Source organism: Phalacrocorax aristotelis, chromosome 8 (assembly GCF_949628215.1).
Source record: "Phalacrocorax aristotelis chromosome 8, bGulAri2.1, whole genome shotgun sequence".
NCBI lineage: Eukaryota > Metazoa > Chordata > Aves > Suliformes > Phalacrocoracidae > Phalacrocorax > Phalacrocorax aristotelis.
Window position 1 is genome coordinate 20,765,918 of NC_134283.1, and position 19,397 is coordinate 20,785,314.

The 19,397-nt window shown below is 39.8% G+C and overlaps 1 protein-coding gene across 3 annotated transcripts in view; it reads left to right on the plus strand.

Moving 5' to 3' along the window:
- The first annotated feature begins 285 nt into the window (after positions 1-285).
- Positions 286-19,397, plus strand: part of SMPD3 (sphingomyelin phosphodiesterase 3) — a 124,074-nt gene continuing 104,962 nt past the window's right edge. The window contains exon 1 of one of the 3 annotated variants that reach the window (XM_075101685.1): positions 286-633. The gene's annotated coding sequence lies outside the window, so the exon portion shown is untranslated. The remainder of the gene's footprint in view (positions 634-19,397) is intronic. The other 2 variants (XM_075101684.1, XM_075101682.1) reach the window with 2 other exon arrangements.

Here is a 19,397-nt window from a genome sequence, read left to right on the forward strand (position 1 = left end):
ACCCTGCCGCCCTGAGGGAGCGGCGAGCCCCAGGCCCACCCTGAGGCGGCAGGCGCGAGCGCCTCTCTCCGCGCGCGGGCCCACGGGGCCTGAGGCATCGGGCCGCTGCATCCCGAGTGGAGCTGCGAGCCGCTGAGCCCGCCCCTCTGCCGCTCCCCTGACACCGGTGCTCTACAGGACTACAGCTCCCGGCTGCCCCCGGGAGCAGGGCCGTCCTCTCCCGCCGCGAGGGCGGCTGGGAAGCGTGGTCGTTCCCGCCCTTTCAGCTCGGCGGCCGCCGCCCGCGGGCCGGGTCCCCGCCTGCGGCGGGAGCAGGGTGGGGCCGCGAGGCCGCAGCGCCGCGCAGCGAGGGCGGGAGGCGGGGGGCGGCGGCGCGGCCCTCCCGCGCCCAGGGGCGGGGAGCGCGGCGCCGGCCCCGCCTGTGGCGCTCCGTGGAGCTGTTCAGTGCCCAGGTGCTGAGTCTCCCGCCAGCTACCGGAGGCTCCGGCGGCGCTCCCTTCCCACCGCTCCCCGGCGCGGCGATGGCTCCGGCGCTCAGCCGGCCCTGCCAGGTATCCTGAGCGCCCGCCCGCCGCGCCCCGGCGTGGATGCAGCAGCTCCAGGCACCCCTGGCTCCTTGGGGGAACGCGGCAGGTAAAGCCTCCCCCTCCCCGTCCATCCGCATTGCATCCCCGCCTGCCCCTCCGCTCCGAGCTGCCCGCGGGGCCCGACTGGAGGGGCTTCCGCCGACCCCGCAGCCGGGGGCTGGCGGCGAAGAGAGTTGTCTGGCAGCGAGCGAACACCGCGAGACGGACCGCGGGGAACAAAGCAGCGCAGTACATATGCTGTTTAAGTAGTTTCATTATTTTAATTTCCGGGGGTGGGGAAGGGAAAAGAAGAGACGCATGGCTGGGTAACTGCAAATACCTGTGCTTAGTTATATGTAGGACACCCCCACCCCCCAGTATATTAATTTGCTTTTGGAATCATGTTCCGATTCTCATGGATCAGCAGTGGAAAAGATAAAGGCAGTGTTTGTCATACAGGTGAGGTAGTGCTATAGTCAAGACTGCAAAATGGTTTCCTTGAGTACACTCCTTAGCTGTAGTGCTTGTATAGATTTTGCACAGCAATAATTTCTTACTTATTTCTGTGTGAATTACTAGCCCCACCAAAGAGCTAGGACAAGCAGCATCAGGTTAGAGACAGACTAGCATACACAGAGTTTCTGTGAATAGGTGTCAGAAAAAAGAGGAAAAGAAAGCTACTGTATTTAAGGCCAAATGACTAGTTACACCCTACATGAAGTTATTTACAGCCAAATATTGTGCTGCTATGCCTGATGCTTCAGGCTTCCTCTCAGTGTTGCATGATGATTAGGGAACTGAGTGAGCATATTAAACCTGCATAATCAAGGAGCAAGTGTTCTTAACTGCTTGGATGTGTAGTGGCTTCTGTTGTCAAAGGATTGGTGAGTATGCCTTAGCTATCAAAAGACCATATGTTCTACCCTAGATAGAGTAGGCTGCAGCTGTACTTTTTTTTCTTATATTGGTAATACATGTTGACTTACGATTTCTCAGGGTGGCATGGGGAGGGGGAGGCTGGCAGAAGGGAAACTCAGCACTTTTCTCAGGTGTAGATAATGAGAGAAGTTTAACCTAGGAGACTGCATGCAGCCAGACTAGGAACTTGCACAGTTTCTATCCTGATTTTGACAAGAAACTGAAGAACCAAGCCAAGATTAAAAAATTGCTTCCTTTAGAAAACCAAGTGCAGTCTAATTAGCATACTCTTAACACTTTACTTCTGCCCTGTATCAACAAAGAATTTCTTTGTGTATAAGACATCCCCCACTTCCCACATTACTATATCATGTGTTAAACCAGAAAAAGAACAAGAAAGGCAATTGCTGGGATCAGCAAGGCAGGTGTTTAAAAGCAAGTTGATGGGATTCGCATCAGTTCCAATGTTATTAAAGATTCTCCAGTCTGGATAGAAACTTAGTACTTCTCATATTTTATTGACTTGACTTCTTTTTGTACTTACGATTTTAAGGTTCATGTATGTAATTCATTTCCACGATAGCATGCATTCAATTTGTCTCATATAGGCTGCAGTTTAACAGTTTTTATGCTTTACTGTAATAAAAAGAAGTTGAACAGATTGGGTTCCATTGCACACCCCAAACCCCTCCTTCCAACGGGCACCTTGGATATGCAGGGGCATAACATTAGACCTTTTAAAGTGGCCTTTCAGGAATTGAGTTAACAATTACAATAGCGCATTACTGTAAAATTAAAAATCAATTTGTGCATAATGACTGTATGCAAGGCAAGCCTCTCCTCCTGCCAGCAGAATAAAAAGATCTCCTGACACAGCTCCTCCCTACCTCTGCCTTTTAGTCCCAGCACCACAGAAGCCTCGGAGCATGTGATCAGCTACGTGTGATTTAAGCTATGCTATTGAATTTTTTCCACAGGGAACAATTACTATAGAGTGACAAGTCAACCATTTTGATCTTAACAGATCTAGCTCTGTTTAGTTATGGTAACCATAGCATACACTGCCAACCCCAGTCTGAATATATCACTGTGGCAGTTTCCTTCTAATTTAAAAGGACACTGTTAAACCTTAAAATAGGTTCTCATTTTTGGGTAGGAATGAAAGAGGCTTAACACCAGAAGGGCACTGAAGACATTTCGGTTGTATATTTTCAGTTGCTGCTGCCTGCAACAGCCCTTGAGAAGCCACTAAAACATGGCTAAGCAGCACGCTCTGACCACACCCCTACATTGCCATAATTCATAAACTGATACTCTGTGCTTCACATTCATATTTCTACCCAGTCAGTTAGGACAAAGACAAAGCTGCTTTGTGCTAATGAAGCTAGTGCAGCATTGTTTTAATAAAGTCAATGATCTGGTCTTCCCAAAATATTTTAAAAAGGACACTTCTGTTACCCTGGAATTGTTTATGCTAAAAGCTGTTGCAAATAGAACATTTATGTTAGTTACTTACATGTCAGCTTGGACAACAGTCAATATTTTTCTGATGTAGGATCCACTGCAACTTTCCCAGTCCAGTTATCAGGCTTTCAGCACAGCACAGTAAATCTCAAATTGCAATCTCTTCGTGGAAATGTTTATTTTAACTTCTATAGTAGACTGCTGAAGTCATGGAAATGTTTCCATTACACTTAAGCGAAAGTCTATTTTTCAAAAAGACTTGCACAAAAACCTGACCTGGAAATATTTTTAACATTAGAGGCACTGTTATGATCACACTCTACAGCAATGCAGTAAGGTTTGGGGTTTTTTTTAAAGATCAAAAAAAGCCTTATAAGCACAATCTGTACAAAAATGCTATAGTTAAAAATTAACATGTGCTACTGAAAAGCAGAAACTAGTGGTTTTTTTACTGCTATCTGTATGAGGGAGAGTGGCAAGACACATACCTTTATGAAGGAGAAACAAAGTACCCTGTATTACCCCCCACCCCCCCACCCCACCCCCCAAAAAAAAAATCTTTTAATATGCTCTGGATTGTGGCTGAGATGGCCTGCGTACTTTCTACAGCTCCAAAAAGAGAAAAAATAATTTTATGTATTGTATAGAGCCAGTTTTCTGTTTGAATTACAGCAATGCTTGGCATTAACTAGATTTTACTTATCCCCATAAATGTCTTTAAACTGTTAGTATGATACTAAGTGTACCCTCAAAGAAGATGTTTAAATGGACAATGCAAGAAGCAGTTATCGAACTGCTTCCCTTTACAAGAGAGGGTCTGCTAACTTAAAAGGAGTAATCCCAGTGACTTGCTTCAAGTAGCAAGTAATATTCTCAGTAATTTTTAAAGGTACAACTCCTTACTTGCAAATATTTAACTATAGATTTTAAGCATTTGTAGTAAGTTCCCTGCAACAGAAGAAAACTGTAGCTGCTTTCCAAGCATGATTACTATAATCATGTACTTTGATGTATCGAAGGTCAAACTCACTGTAAATTCTGGGAAAATGTTAGATTATGGTTTAACTGTGCCATTGTTGTAAAAAGGAACAGTCCGTAATTTTAGCTGACAATACAATGCTGACAAAGATTTGTGCAGAAATACTCATTTCCATTTTATTTTGTCTTGAACAACTAGTTTCAGAGAAATATGTAGTTTGGGGACAGTATCGATGCAGAATTGCAACGAATACAAGATTTTCCTCTTGCTAAGTTCTACTCAACTTTGTAGTGCTTGGGATGGGGTAAGAAGAGGAAGAAGATGGGATTAAGGGCAAGCCCTGCACATAAGGTTGGAAGTCACCAGATTTTGGCGATTTCTGACTTAGTCATGCAAATACTGCCCTTTGATGGCTGCACTGTCAGGGTCACTCAGCTTTTACTCTTAAAGCAAGCAGAATGTTGCCATACCTTAATGAAGTGACCAGCAAACATCCTCTTAATTCGAAGCAGGAGCAAGCAAGCAACTTACAGAAAAATCTAAGTGAAGATGAGGGAGACAGAAATCTCAGTCTTGAATCTTGTGCTACAAGTCTGAGGTTTGACAAGTATTTTTAAAGAACAGGAATAAAGCACTCTGTGTGTGAGCTGACCCCGGTTTTCTCAATGGGAATGGATACCTGGGCAGCATGCCTGCTGTTCTGTCTGTGTGATGATTATTCCCTCTGGCTGCTGGCCTACTAGGCTTCAGGTTAAATGCTACTTTGTAGTTGGTATTCTTCACTCACCTGCTATTCTACAGATAGCATAGATAATGTGCCTGGGCTAGCACCTCTTTGTGAGAACTGCACAAAATAATATATTCTGTCATTTTTCAGGTTTCTTTTTTGCTGTTTTTGAGACTTGTCTGAGGCTGCTATCAAAAAGTTAGTTGGTTTTTTTTTTTAAACCTCTTGCTACTTGTCCTCGAAAAAAGCAATTTGTCAAAATTTGCAAATACACTCATCTTAGGTATTCCATGTGAAACACACAGGCCCAAATTCTTTAAAATTTCTGAAACAGACAGAATTTCCATTAGCTCTGTTTAAGATAGTTATACAGTCGTCTTTAGATTTGGACCCAAGATGCCTCAGGCATTATAAAAGAAGAGTCATCTATGCAAAACCAATATTCCACTCATAAGAAGTTTAGCCTCTGCCTGTTTGCTTAGCTTTATGCCTGCTGATATGGACTATTCTTTCTTACATTTGCAGGTAGAGCAGCCCTGGTGACATGGTTTGGTATCTTTGCTTTGGAAGCATTAAAATTTCAGAGTCACAAATACAGAGCAGATAAACATTAAATTGGCGTCCTAAAAATATGGGAAAGGATTATTAAAGGTGTTCTTTATCAACATTCCCACAGAATCTGTTGAAACTTGCACTGTGGAAACTAGCATGTGACCTATGACACAGCTCAACTACAGATTTAGAACCAGATTTAACAACTCTGTTCAATTTTGAGATAATTTGAAATGCATATTCTTCAGTAATCAAGAGGACATTTACACCAGAAATATGTTACTAGAGAATGGGTTACAGTTAGACAACATAAGCTGAGACGCTCTGGTTTAAATATGAAGTATATCAAGGCTTAGACTTATATCACTTTCTCACGGGAAAAATACCACAAGATGCACTATGAGTTCAGTGCAAACTGCAGGGTATCCTAGGTGCTGCTCTGGATGGCTGGATGCTGTCTTAAAGAATACCCTTAAGGAAAAAGTTTAACATGTGTTTACTGTACAATTACACCACCCCCCGCTCTCTTGCTTGCTAAAGGACATCAACTTGATCAGGGTTCTTTTACTGTTACATAATTTTAAAGTTTAACCACATACAGCTTCTTAAATCTGAAAGCCGAGATAAAAAATGCAAGACAAGTGTTTTCTCTGTGGTACTTAAGACTTCTGTCAACTACTGTAACTCAGGCACAATCTATTTCAGTATTAACAATAGCAAAAATAACCTCTAAAGTGACAAGCCATATCTGCCATTCAAAAGTACACAAGCTTTTAATATATTTTAAAAATTGACTCAAGGAGAAGAGAGAGAATCGCAGGATCCCATCTGTCCCTCTTGACTATTTCTAAATAAGTTAACATTTGATTAACAGTCTTGCTTCAACACAGGTTTAGGGTTTTTTTTGTTCTTTCCCACCTGTACTGTGCTTCAAGTACAATAGAAGCTAGTCTCTTTTAAGTGGCATGTCTTGTTTTAATCTCCTCTCTGCCAAAAGGGGAGTTAAATAGTCACTTTACTCCCTTCACTTACTCAAACATTGACAAAGCCACGTTGGAAAAAGGGGTAAAAATCCATAGACTTCTTTAGCGTAACTGCAAACAGGCTAGCAGAAAGATTCATGATCACTCACCTCAGGTAGCTGTGCAACTTTGTTTTCTTTCTTTACTAAGCAGTTACTGGATGGAGAAAAGGCAGAGTTTAACCCTGCGTGGGAAGAGATAATATTATTAAAAAAAGAATTAGCAGCTATCAGTTCAGGGGCTGTAGCTTTCTATACAGGCTATTCCACCCTTCCCATATTGCTAAGTAGAACTGTCTGTCACTGATATTCAGAACAATGAGAAATTCTGTCTCAGTGAGAAATGACAAGTGAAGTGAAGATACATTAAAATAGCGAGTGTGCCCTGAAACACTTCAAATATCACAGACTGGAAGAAAAACTAACCAGTTCCTGACTGCTTGAAACAGTTACTTCTGTGAAATCAGTACTACCATGCAGATGAGAGATCAGAGTTTCCTAGCTTTTTCTAAAGAAGTGCTTCATCCAGCTCAAAGCTGAATTCCACTGATGACCCTACTAGCAGAAGGAAAAGACAGGGACAGTCTAGAAAACGTAAGATAGACAGGAGTCTCTTATCCAAGCTAAAGAACTGGGAGAGACCAATGAAGAAAGACAAGAATCCTGTCAATTTTATTATTTCTGTGTGGGCTGAGATATACTAATAAATCCATTCAGAAGGTAGAGGGAAGTTTGTGTTCTCTTTTCCCCATTAGCGAGGAAAGAAGGATAAAGCCCATGTTGGAACGCCTTAGTGCCTCTTTGAGAGAGAAAGAGAGGGAGGAAGAGACTCTGACAATTAGTGCCCATAATTAATTCCTGAGCATAAGGATGCATATTTTGCTGACACACTGGAGATGAGGATTCTTGCTAGTCATAGAGGATGCACATACCATCACTTTTTCATGCTGAAACTTAAAGCTCTATAGAGCTTTAACTTTAAACTACATGAATGACAAGACAAGGCAAAAGTAAAGATGACTGTATAGTCCAAAACCAGCATTTCATTTTTTTTAGTCCTGGGAAAACTTCTCTTACTCCCACACCAAAGGTGGAAAAATGAATGAAAAAACCCTGTCCTGATAAGGTCCTGATAATATAGATTACTCTAGTTCCTGCCAGTGTATCAGCTGTATGATAAGCATTTCTTTGAAAGAACAACATACAATGGAAATGAAGCATGAGAAGTTGGCCACCACAGACTGCCAGACCTAATTCCAATTGTACGCTGCTGTAAATGGATGGGCATATCTTGGGTATAAAATTATTTTTGTTCACTGGAGAAGGCCCTGAATCTGTCATTTCAGCTCCCTTGTTAAACTATTAATTTTCAAATAACATGAGGGACAGAAATAGATAACTGCAACTTTTTAATAGCCAGCCTTCTGATCACTTCTCAGAACCTCCAGCTTTAGCCCAATATTATCCTTTTTGTCTTCCAAAGGAAAATAGTAATGTGTCCAAGGTACAGAAGGTGAAAAGGTAGAGGCACAGCTAAATCTTTATTGATCACAGAAGCCTTTACTGAAAGTTTCTCTGACATACAGCACACAGGCTGCTGATGTGCACACCTAATTATGTTAGTCCATGTTTTGATCCTGCAAGAAAAGGCTATGGGCTCAAGAATCAATCTATAGGTGCAGAACACTACCTTACCAGATCACTAGGTTAGCACAAAATAAGTATGTATTCCTTCATATGTTCACTGTTTTGACTTTCTAAGACAGTCTGCACAAGTACCTTGCAACAGATCTGAAGAGTTCGTCTCTGCCAGCTGACATGATGCTTGATTTCATTATTTCACAATGGTAAGGCCTTTCAAGTTTAGTTCATACCTTAACCTTACCGATTTTGCACACTAAACTGTCTCAGAAAGGGAAAGCTAAGCCAAGCCCTAAAACAAACAAACAAAACCCCCACATAGGCTTCCATTCAGGTCCATCATTCTCCTCAGGTCCTAATGCTTTTGACTGTTATTTTTCCCACTACCTTCTCTCACACAAACAAGTTCCTAGTGTCACACCAAACAGAGGAAAAAGTATTTTTAATTTGTTTAGTTATTGTGAATAGCTGCTTTCATTACACCCACTCACTCCTTCACCTGGTGGTCTGCCAGCAGCTACCTGCAATTCTTAGAATCGGGTTGCACAACACGTCCACAAAAAAACCTGTCCTCTATGCAGTCTCAGTCTCAAATGTATGTATTTCTTTCCCATAAAAGCTAGGAAGACCCTGACAGATGGAAGAACCAGTAAACAGCTTCAGTCCTGGAAAGGCTGCATATTAACTCTATGTCAAACAGAGATTACAGCTCTAATTTCATAATCTGCCTCTGAAGAGCTACTTCCGACAATGCTGCAGGCCCCAGCTCCAGGTTTCTCCATTCTGAACCTGCCTATATGCAGTCTTTATGCCTGCACCACAACACAAGTTATATCATATAATTAATTTTTACATAATATGGAAAGTTACTTAATCTAACTTCTTATTGAACGCATTAGAAGTAAATTGGATAGCCTGCCTTGTTTTAGAAAGTATGAAAAACATTAATATGCTCTACACAATGATGTTTATTACTTTAGGATGTCACAGATGAGCACATCTTGGCAACTGGAACTGTGACTTATTCACATAGTTTCAATAAAAATGTAAATCTGGTTAGAATACAATGTAGAAAGTATGATGAAGGTAAAGGCTCTGTATTTTCCACGATGGAAAGATTTTATTAACCTAATGCAAAAGTTAAGTTTTTATTCACTTCAGGTTCAAATTTTGACTGGTTTGTTAGCAGGAATTCTCTTTGGTAACTGAGATTATTTAAAGCACAAAATTTTGAAATTCTGTGAGGCCTATTTTTTTTTTCCAGAGGGAATTAATTGAGAGATTCCTTTAGTTAATAGGATGGTAAGTAGCAGCTAGCTCCTTCTAGCCTAGCATGTAAGTGGATTTTGTCTGTTCTTAAAATACCCTTCCAATCACATTCTGGTGAATAGTTTTATTCTTCTGTAGCGAGTTTAGTTGTTACTTCCAGCACAGTAAATTAACATAGGCAGTGTGTTCACCTAACAATGATTACATTCCTTAATATTAATAGGATAATGCTTAGTTTGAATGCAGGGTACAGAGTACATCCTAGTAACAAGGAGGAAAGATCAGTTGTAGCTCACCAGCATCTGTCTGCAGCTTTCCTGGGTTTGACTGCTTGCTCTTTTTAATATAAGATACCTGCAACTTCACTTAATGAGAGGAAAAGTTTATTAGCTACCATTTCCCAGTTGCAGGCTTCTAGACATTTTCAAATTCACATGTCTCTCCTGGTCATACTTAATCATAAGGCTTGTCATGACCACACTTGAGAACCTCACTTAATAGGGTTTGGGAGACAACTTCTGCAGCCTCAAATACTAGCATTATGCTGCCTTCTCATTGGAAGCCACACCCTGATGGCAAGGAGTTGACTTGCCTGAGAGAAAGACAGAAAAGAAATTAATTTACACTCTCTCTTCCATGTTGCTGTCTGACTTGACTGTTTTTACCTTTTGTGCATAAAGACTGCACAAAAAAGGCCTGGGCAGTACCAGAAAGACACCATGTAGCTTTTAGTAAGACTACAAGCTTTTCTGTACCACTGGAGTTATTATACTAGCATAAATTTTATTACCAATTTACTAACGCAGCTTTAACTTCCTAGCCCAGAACAGAACAATCTATTATGAACACACCCGTGCCAGTGTTAACAGCATCACAATAGGAGAAGACCTGTTTCAGCTGTAATGGCTTACTTTGGAAACAAACCTTCCTCACATAAACAGGCCCTCACTAGAAGTATTAAATGACAGGTCTAAATTTACCCTGGATGTCATAAGTATGGTGGGGAAATAAAATCCATCTTACTAATTATTAGTTACCACTGTAAGCACACTCAGTTTTCTTTGTCATTGACAAACAACATGAATGAAACACCCTTAGAAGATGACAAACAGTAACACCTAACATGCAAATCAGTGTCCCCAGAGTTTTAATATCCTGGGGCCTTCTTCATGAGGACAGCTGCCAGCTGCAGATGCTTGGCTGACTAATTGGCACTAGCAATAAAGAATATTTGAATTTTTCCAGGAAAGGAGCAGAGGGTCTGAAAAAGGTTTATCAACATACATTAAAAAAATCTGGTATGCCTCTATATTTATTGAAGTTACTATCTGTGTGATTCATTTCTACCCCTGAAAACTGCACTAACACCAAGTAGGAGTTTATAATGCTCTAGACGCTATCTAAATGAACCTTAGCTATCGGCAGATTATAAAGCACGTATAGTGTACAAAAATAAAACAAACTGCTACTATAATAAGGGATACTATACACTCGGGGCTTCATAAAGCAATTTTCCATCCAGGCCTGACTGGCTTGCAAGCAAATAGAACTTTTCATCAAAAAGATTGCTAGACTGTTTAGCAATATGCCAGCCCTTGAGCTAGAAGACAATCTATCCTATCTGTAATACTGATACTGCTACAAAGAAGTTGTTCTCTAACTTCTTGACAAAAGATATCAATCTTACATTTCTCAGGAGCTGTTACCTGGCTTACTTAATATCTGAAAGTATTTAGATGCCTGTTGCAGAGATTTTGAAGGACAGAGTAACAGGGAAACAACACACAGAACTGGATTACATTTTTCTTGCATTTAGAAATGCACTTTCCAGACAGAATTCAGGGCAAGCTATGTTGTCAAACTGAAGAAAATTACTCTAAAAAATTCAGGAAAAGTAACAGTGATAGACAAATAAGTTGTGAAAGAATGTGGAAAAAGGGGGAGGCTGAAAAAGCAACTATAAGTGCCAAGGACTGAATAGAGAGGATTGAAATGTAAGATATTTGTGTGCAGCAACAATTGTTTTAAAAGTTTCTGAAAAAAAATTAACAGCTGATGGTGTACTCACTAGGACTTGCATCTAGTCTGAGAAGGAGAGCTGTTAAGCTAGTGAGTAAGCCAGCAAGACAGATGGCTGGTGAAGGAACTGACACTGCAAGAGCTAGAACATTCAGCAGAGAGGAAAAACAACAGCTATACCCTTGAAGGAACTGCTGCCAAGCACATAAGTGAGAAGAATCATGCAATTTCAACAGTTCTATAAAAATGTGGATGATGTGCTGAACTGCACCCAATGTATAAAGTCCCAAGCCTGACAGTTCAATGTCACTGCAGAAGCCAAGAGACAATAGAATGATTAAACGGTCAAGCATTACCTGAAAAAACAGCAGCAAATAGTTCAGAGATGTATAAGTGATTTCACAAGCAGACATAAGCACTGAAGAGATAGATCTACCACCTAGAATTCATTTGCAAAAAGCTATCTCTTGGTATTCATTATGAAAAACAGTGTCAGAAGCTAAGAATTGTAACCCCTTGGTTATTGTAAATTGTAAACCCGTCTACTAAGAATAAAATAGCTTCCACAAAGCTTGCATTTCTCACAGCTACAGATTTACTACCAGTAAGATTCCAGACATTCATAACAGTCAACTGCAATACCTGTATCTTGAGACCCACTTAATATTTGCAATCAAGTTTCCACATGCTTTCAAATCCTTTTAGTACAATCCAATTCACATTTACAAAAAAACCCTGGAAAATTTGACCATAAAATATTCTTGGAAATAGTGACTTAAATGTACTGGGATGTGGGTTGCAGGAAGAACCACTCTGAAAACTGAAGAGTTTTGCATGCACAGGGAGGTATCCTGAGGTCTCATGAAAATAGATCTCAAATTTTATTAGCAGTTGATACCATCATAAGAAGCAATAGTTCTGACAAAAAAAAAAGGAGATGCATAATAATTCCCCAAATGGGCACCTAAATAAAAAGATAGTTTCTACATTGACTCCTTATTAGCCAATTTACTTTCTCTTACTACTTTTCCAGCCCGTTACTGCTTCCAATCATTGAGAACAACTGGAAAACTGCATCTGTCTTTTGACTACTGTGATGATGTTTATGTATTACGGTTGCATTAATACACAGATACACACTTCAATACATGCTGCTTTTATGAAACATGTACTGTATAATATTAAGAGTGTTTAAGCTGTACAGTTCGAGGAAAAAGGCTCATTGTTGAAGACAGCTCTTCCAAAATTCTTTAAGTTGTGCTAAGACTTTTACCACTACTGCAGAAGAACAATGGCTGTGTCATGGACAAGTAGAATATTAAAAATCCTGTCAAATTTCTTACAGAATAAGATTATCTTTCTGTTATTTGGAAAATTAGATTACTTTCCAAGATGCAGAACGATTTCTGATACACAGGCCAGGCAACCTAATTAAATAAACAGTATGGGATGGCTCCAAAACATAGATCACACAATGCAAAAAGCCAACATAATTATGAAGTATCTATCCCAGACTTTTGGGTACATAAAGTAGATTTAAACAAACCATTAATATAATAATGAGTATAAAAGTCATCATCAGCATGAGAAAAATAAGTCAGTGCAACTGACAAAAGCTAATATGCTTACAGTTTAGAGAAAAAAAAAACATTTAAGAGTTATCATCAGCAAGACTACCTAAATCTGCTACTAATCAAGCTACTTTAGAGAGGCAAGTAGTACAAGTCAGGTGAAACCATTCTCTCTGAAAACTGTAGAGAACTTGTACATCAATTGGAAACCTCTTCCATTAAGTGGAAACAGGCTCACAAAGAGCTCAACAGGCAACCCCCTGCCCCTACTCCACTATCTATCTACAGATATATCAGAAATTAAAGCACAGTTTAATAGTATTTCCATTCTTCTTCAGGCCATCTCAAGGTTCCCTTTCCTAGCTTTTTTGTTGCATTCCAATTCTGCTAGAAGGCAGCGACAACATGAAAACAAGAGGACAGAAAAGCCATTTCTACTACAAGGAGATGCCAAGAGGGCCTAAATAACAAGAATACCGGAAGGCTAAACAGGTAACGTGAGTAGCTCTCCTACATCTCAGAGCAGATTACTCTGTCCCCCATGCAGCACTCACTCAATGCAGTCAACTTCTGCTAAGCTTACACTCAATTCTCTGATTCCATACCTTAGTTACTTCCCAGTTTAGAAACTGGTAGAAGTGGGCTAATAGTCAGCGAGCAAGCAAGGCAACTTGGCATCAATAAAGATAACAGGACTTACTCATCATTATCAGTTAGGGCATAATTTAAGGCACCTTTTTCCTGGTTTAAAAGCTAACTGTAGTGTTAAAAGTTTGTTGCATAGTATTGGAAAGATATAGTTCAGGTAAAGCAAAGCCATTCTTCAAGAAGGCACCAACACTTTACTTCTGAAGCCAACATTGTTATATTCCAAAGAAATATAACATTGAAAAGAATAGCATACAGATTATACATCATCTGGAGAACACCAACTGATATCTCACTCTTCAACAAAGCTAGGCATCTGGCCCTCAGCAACAGGAGAGTCTGTCTTTCCCCACGTCACTGACCGCCACCATCTTCTACTCCCCTCAGCCTCACAGCCGTTACACGGCACTGCCCTTATCTCTAGTTGGTGCTTTCCCGCCGTGTCTCCGCCTCTGCTGCTGAGCAGCCAACCAAAGCGAGGGCGACGGGAAAGTGGGCTCTCCGCTACCATGCGTGTTGGAGGGTGAGGGCGCCATTACAGCTTCCTCAAAGCAGGTGAGGAGTTGGTCAGTGTGTGAATGTGCTATCTCCTCAGGGGAGGTAACCCTACAGGCAGTAACCAAACCCAGCTTCTTTCGTTCATCGCTTTGTTGGCCTTATCACACTAGCTTTGCAGAAGTTTTTGTTTTTAAAAAGGGGAGAAAAAAACACGGACAAGCACAGGACTAGTGACAGCTGAGGGAGAGGCTGAGGAGGACTGGGAAGTATGAGGAGAGTCAGTGAGCAGTAAGACGTGGCCTGCCATTGCCGGGTTTCCTGGGTCACCCTGTTCCTCAGCGTGAATTCCTGTTTATAAAACTCTAATTCTGTTTTTCCAGTGTCATTGTTGGAAGTTAGTCCTGCTAGGCAGGATGGAGCAAAAGGGGTTCCAATAGTAGTAGCTTTAATTTCAAACTAAGTAAGCAATGTTTTAATAGGGAGATCGTTTAAAACACTAAGGCTTTGGTTTTTTGTTGATGTGCAGAACGCTAGCCAGACTGTACCAAGCTGAGATTAAAGCAACCCGCTTACTCTTTTTGTTGAAAAGGGACATCTGAGGCCATTTGCAGTGCACCTCATGAATGACCAACCCATCTCACAAAACCCAGAGTTAGTCAAAAGGAGCAACAGATCATAAGTAAGTCTTACAGGGCAATTTCTTTCTGCTGAATTTACTGAAAAATGAAGGAAGCACAGTCTATCTGCCATCCTCCCTCCTCCCCCTGCCCCAAGTGGGTGAACCTGTAAGTTGGCTAAGCACTCTTGATGCTTGAGGGTAGGCTGGGCTGGAGCTCTTCTGTGATTCTCTCTATCAGATTTTATTGATACAGTGGCTTTTAGGAGCTTGGGATCAAATTGATTATTCTGTGTTGTGTTTGCTCAAGGGGCAGGAAGGAAACATTAAATTATACCCACTTGAAGTTACTTGCTAAGGAATAACTTAATTATACACTAGGGTATTAGAAGGCTTTTACATTAAGTCCCTGATGTTTTTGTTGTCTCATAAGGATCACCTATGTTTAGACAAGCTAGGATCAACATTGTCTCTTTAAAAAAGTCTATATTTGTAACTGGGGTAAAGAGAGTTTGTGTTAAGAAAATAACATGTTTAAATTTTCAGGGCAGTTGGTAGCAGTGAAAAGCCAAACACTTCTACATTAGATGTAATGCACATCTTTTGAAGGCAAGAGTTCCTTGACAGGTCCTTGGAGACTTCTCCTTACAGCTCTGATCACAACACGCAAAAAAGTCTGATGATTCTACTTTTTCTGTATGGCAGTTCAGGGAACTAGTGGAAGTTGACTTTCTGGTGTAATAACTGTATGAATTGACCAAAGCTGTCATTTCAGTTTTACATTTGAACATAAAAGTGTAAGCAACTACTCTACTGCTAAATTGAAATATCCTGAAAGAAACTCCAACAACAAAGCAACTTTTCATGTTTTTGGGACAAAGAATTGTGCTGAAGGTAGAATTGGTATTCCATATTTTATGTTGAAGTTTCAAACTGCAAAATTCAATCACATTTTGCATAGCAGTTTCTTTTAGGAAGTGATTCATGTAGCGTGTGTTAAAGCTATGTGATACCATCCTAGTCTACTTAAATAACAAATGGCTATGTCCTCTTTTGCAGTTGGATGAATATTCTTTTGTTGTCTTTTTTGCCCATGTCGTGTAAACTCAATTCATTTACATAGATTCAACCTGATTTGGTTACAGGAAAAGAAAGGTGTGAGGGATTGCTGCATTTTCTTTCAGGCCAGCTCATTGTTATACCTCTAGTCTACTGTCACTAGCATCACCCTAGGCTGACATCAGTAAGGAACTGGCAAAAGGAAGAGATGCTCAGTTCTGGCTCAGAGAGAGTAATATACAAATAAAAGAGGGACTAAACCCAAAACTGGCCCATGGACAGTGCCAGGAAATATGGCACTAGTAAGCTTTGCCATTTAAAGTAGATTTATTCAGTAGATTTACACAGTCTCTTCTAGGTTGCCTCTTGCCTTGCTCCTCTTACCCTGGTAGAAATACATAGTGTCTGGAGTCCCAAAACCTTTAGTGGCTGCAGAGTTGGTTTTAAGCATATGAAAACAGATGTTTAAGAGCTTGAAGCCAGGTTTGCAAGTACTTGGTATCTATAACTGGGGACAGATTTTCAAAAGAGGTTAGCACTGACTGTTCTGAGCTTTTATGAAGATTTGTCCATTTTGATTTTGTGCCTAACTGATCTGTTGAAAATCTGGTCCCTATAGCTAAGCATGACAGAATGCTGTGAGGGCAGTAATAACATATTAAAAAAAACGGAGGGGAAAAAAAAAAGCTATACAGCAGCCCCCACTCAGTTCGGTACTGCAGAGCTGCCACCCAGCACATAGTAAGGCAGGGTTGAGCTGTCTAGTATGCGCAGGCAAACAATTTGCTAGGTTGAGACCAAACTTAACAGTGAAGGTAACTGTTGTTTTGCTACCTACATCCTGGCTATGTGTTTATTTAAAGTATAAACTTTTGTGAAAGGGAGGCCACTAGTTACAACTGCGAAATGTCATGTGTTTGGGAAAGTACAGGAGTGAAATGCTTTAATTAAGTACCATTTGTAATTAATTAACCAACCACTAATAATACTGTGGGTTCTGAGATACCACCGTTGCTTTTAGAGTTGTGCTGTCTTCTGGTCTCAAGGCTGGGAAAAACATTTTGATTCCCTTTCGCTGTAATAAATGGTGCAATTCCTGCTGAGTTTGATTTAGTAGTGTTGAGTCCTATACTAAAATAGTTGCAGTACGACAAAACAAATGTTTTGTGTTGGAAAAAATTTATTTCAATTGGCCATCTTTTTTACTGGCAGAGCTATTACAGGGTAGTAATATTGATTCATGTGGTCTTTCTGGCTAGTTATGTGAGTTATTATTGCAGATTCAGGCACTGTTGAAAATTTTTAGTTCTGTTTTTGAATAATTCCTTTAATTTGAAATTAATTTAGTTGTCCGTTTGTGCAATGTTTTGGCCTTGTCTTTGGTCCCTTAAAAATCACTATCTGATTAGATATTGAATAGTTAAATAAATTTTACGTGGTTGGAGATTAGTCTGCATTTATGGGAAGTACTTACTGTAGTTGTGTGAATTCTGTATAATGGCTTAATATTTTACTTTTCAGGACACAAATGCTAATGATGAATTTGTGAAGTTTTTATAAATGGATTTGGAAGAAATTTCTGTGCCAAGTCAAGCCACAGAAAGATAGTTTCCTTAAGCTTAGGTATATTTTTTTTCCTATTTTGTTTGCAGTCCAGCAAACTTTGCAATGCCTTATTAATGAAGAAAAGCTGTGCGTGATGTACCCATTTTGCCAAACGGGAATGGACTGCGAGATTCCTTGTAAAATTTTCCAGTCCTGTTTCTGTAGAAGCAGAAAACCAAATAGTGATTAACTTTATTTGATAGAAAAAGATTTGTTATGGTAAATGTAAATCTTCTGTTTTAAATGCAGGAATGGTTTAAGGTATTAAATTATTACAAAACATGACTGTTTTATAATAATTTAATATGCCTTTGGACAAAACTTCTTTTATACACAATATCTAACACCTGACACTAGCGTAAACCCTGGGGAAAATGAATTATTAATTGTTGAAACTGAAGAGACAAACCAATAATCTTCTGTGAACTTTTGAGGGATAAAGAAAAGACAAATCAAAACAGAGCTGGTATTTTTGCGTGCATTGTTCTTCTTTGTGCTGTGCTTGCACAGTTTAAATGTGGACTTTAAATAATCCAGATTAAGCAGACTATAATACTGTAATTCTTATGTGGGATACCTGTCTATACACTAGTGTTGCACTTACAGGATAGCTGAGTGAACCTCAGATAAACTAATGAAAATAAACTGCAAATAGCTATATTTAAGTCAATAACTCTCAGAACAGTAAGATTCAGAAACATTCAAATAAAGGTGATAAGGGACAAGAGATGAATGTTTGTTAAGATAACTGCTTGACAGAGCTTTTGTAAAATTGAACTGGAGACTGAAGACATCATGCTGTTTCCAGCCTAACAGTGTTAGCTGGAGCAAATTCTAGGCTTTTAAAAAACTTAACAAGTTAGAATAGTATGACGATTGTACAGATTGAAAAAACTTGCATGAAGAGAACAGCCCATAAGCACTGTCGTCACTCTGTGAGCTCCAGGTAGAGGTGCTTCCATTTTGCTTCAGAGCCTGTCTGTGTGGTTGAATGGAGACTGTATTTTACTTGCAAATTAGCTGTGACGATATGACATTATTCTGTTTTGTTGGTGTCAAGTATACGCAAGTTTAATATAAGAGATTTTGACTGGGTTTGAGAAATATTGTGCTCATTGTTAGCATGGACACAAAGTTATGGAGTTTCAGTTATCCTTCCAGTGTGGAATACATGCATGCTAATAAACACATGTAATATGTGCTCTTAAGTCAGAGTGACATATAGATTAAAAAATTATCGATATTATTCATGTAGCAGTTGCTAATGTTTCATCTTGTGGCTTGTTTTGGGTGGTTTTGGGTTGTTTTTTTTTTAAATATGGAACTTGAACGCTAAAATTGCAACACATAGCCTGTACATACTCTGTAGATCAGTGAAAGCTATTTTCCCAGACACATCATTGGTTCATATGCTTTCTCTCTGTCTTCTATGTTATGTACACAGTTGTCACAGTGGTAAGTACATAAGGTTGAGAAGGGGTGTGTTTTATAAATCCTTCCTCTTTCATCACAAAGACTGAAGATATTAAATATTTGTAAAAAAATCTATTAAGGAAGGCTAGAGAAATCTCACGGCAGTTGCGAGCCTCATTTTGGACAAAGAATATTTGATGTGCTTATGATGAGACTCAGTTTCCTTTGTCATGCTTTCGAGAGGGATAATTTAGCTCTGTTTTGCATCTGTATCCCTTGAATGTCCTTCTGCAAATGAAGATTTAATTTGGTGAGGCCAATATAGTGAATCTGATTCAGCTTTCATCTCACTGACATTGTGAGTCTATTATGGCACTATTACTCTCCAGTTACAGGCATGAAGGTAAGCAGTGGCATAGCAATGAAGGGTACACACCCAGAGCAGTGTGGCAAGAATTTTAAATGTGGCAAAAGGGAAAAATAATTGTATCTATCTACCACACTGATATCTATGAAAAGGCCACTTTTCATAAGTGACTACTTTGAAAGAGTCCTTAAGAAGTGTTAGTACTAAACATTACTGTACCATCCCCTGTTCATCCAGGCTACAGACTGGAATTTGTCTCAGATGCACGTATCTACAATTTCTGTAGTTCGATGTACAGCATAGCACTTGTACTGAAACAGGGTCAAGCAGTTTGGTATCATGATGTTTATTTAATTTGTGAGAATAATATCCAAGTCTTAAAAAAAAATCTCCATGGAAGCATATTTTCTGCTTTAGTGTTTAATGTGCTTTCAGTTTTTAAAATCAAATATTTAGTGTCACAT